Source organism: Meles meles, chromosome 7 (genome assembly GCF_922984935.1).
Source record: "Meles meles chromosome 7, mMelMel3.1 paternal haplotype, whole genome shotgun sequence".
Taxonomy (NCBI): Eukaryota; Metazoa; Chordata; class Mammalia; order Carnivora; family Mustelidae; genus Meles; species Meles meles.
The window spans coordinates 3,212,330-3,214,334 of record NC_060072.1 but is presented as its reverse complement, the minus strand read 5'-3'; positions in this window follow the sequence as shown (position 1 = coordinate 3,214,334).

Here is a 2,005-nt window from a genome sequence, read left to right as displayed (position 1 = left end):
GAGCCACCCTCCCGGGTTTAAGAGGTCCAACTTCGTACCATTTGTACTGTATTCCATTAAGCTCCCGATGCACATCTCCGGAATCTACACATACTACATCGCTGTTGACAGACGGCCCTTAGGACGTCGCTGTCCTTTCCATGGCTGAACCATCCAAAGCGGCTGAAATGCCAGATCTTGAACTGAAAAGCGGCAGAAAATGCTGCAAACATTTCAAGTTTCAGCCACCTCGTGGGTGGGTTTGTCGCATACCTAAACCCAAACCCTTTGCTCCCGCAGGAAAACTGGACTCCCGCCCAACCTTGTACCAAAATGCCACACCCAGGAAGGGCGAAGTCCTCTACTGAGCCAAAACGTCCAGTGGCTTCAGCTCAGCCACCCCAGACTCAATGGAACATTCACCCCAAATGTGCTGTCAGCTCTCCTGGGAGGCGTGAGATCAAACAGATATTCTCGTCGATGTTTCGTTGGCTGATACCTTATACTTCAGAAAAAATCGTCATTCCTGTTTCCCCACAGGGCCCTGTGACCGGCCCTTCTGTCAGGGAGCTCACCCTGTGGCTGCTCCTGGCACCAGTGGTCACGACTCTCTAGGTCACAGGTCCTGCCTCTCTTCTCAGAAAGAGTCTTGGGGCCTTCCTCTTTCTCTCCAGACCCTGAAGCTATTCCTGCCCTCAGGGAAACGGCTTGCCTTAAGAACGATCCATGTTTTCGGTGCACTGCCAATCTACCGAGAAACTGTGAAGAAACGACCACAGTTTGAACCTGAGGCTTCGGGCGGTGGGTGTTACTGGCCTGATTCCCATCTACTCGCACCTGTTCCCTTGCACCTTCAAACCATGGTTCCAATTCTACACGAAATCGCGTAGATCTCCATCCAACTGCCGCCCAGTTTTGGTGCACTCCAGCAGTTTTTAACGACTGAGAACCAGACAAAGTCAGAGCACAGGGCACATTGCAAACATGAACTGTTCAGAGAGGCTTCTTTTAATGCTATGATTGGTGTGTCCTCTGGGACACTAAGATGGGACACTGGGTTTGAAGTGAAGAAAGGTCAGAGTCGCCCATTTATTTTTTTTTAAAGATATTATTTATCTGACAGAGGGAGAGAGAGATCACAAGCAGGCAGAGAGGCAGGCAGAGAGGGGGCAGCATGCTCCCCGCTGAGCAGAGAGTCCGATGCGGGGCTCGATCCTAAGACCCTGAGAGCATGACCTGAGCCGAAGGCAGAAGCTTAACCCACTGAGGCCCCCAGAGTCAGAGTTAAAGCGTGTCTGATCTCGCTTGCGTAGACCACAGCCTCAGGCGCCAACGCAAATCTCAGTCCTTTGGGCCGGGGGGCGCTCCTGGTCGGAGCCAGGACCCCGCACTGACCACCCCTTCCCTCCCGCCGCCCCTCGGCCAGCCAGTCAGCGGACCTCCAGCCGGCTCGGGCTCCTCCTGTGCTCTGCTCCCCTCCACCTTCCCACGCTCTTTAGGCCCAGCGAACGTCTCCGCGGCCCGCCGTCCCCCCACCCGGAATCGTGCTGCCTCGGTCACCCGCCCGGTGCCCCCGCGTGCGCTCCCGCGCCTTCCCGAACAGCCGCATCTCCAGTCGGAGGGTGAGGGCCGGAGCCACCTGACGCGCGGGGGCGGACGTGGCGGACCCCTGCCTCCCCCGGGGACATCCCGCAGCACAGAAACATCAAGCCCCCACGCCCGTTCCCGCAGGCGAGGGTAGAGTCGACCCGCAAGTACACGCCCCAGGGCAGCCGTGAAGAGCTCTCGAAATTTACACGGGATCCTTCGGCTCCCCTGCTTAAAGGCGCCCGCTCCTAGAATCCGGGTCCTCGCCGCTCCCCTCCGAGGACGACCTCGACTCCCTCGCCCGCGGTCAGGCGGACAGCACGCAACCCGCCCCGGAGCCGCGCGCGCAAGCGCAGCAGCGAGCCCGAACGCAGCTGCGCGCGCAGGGGTCGTGGGCGGGGCCTCGGGAGCGGAAGCCGGAGCGGGGCCGGGACTTCCG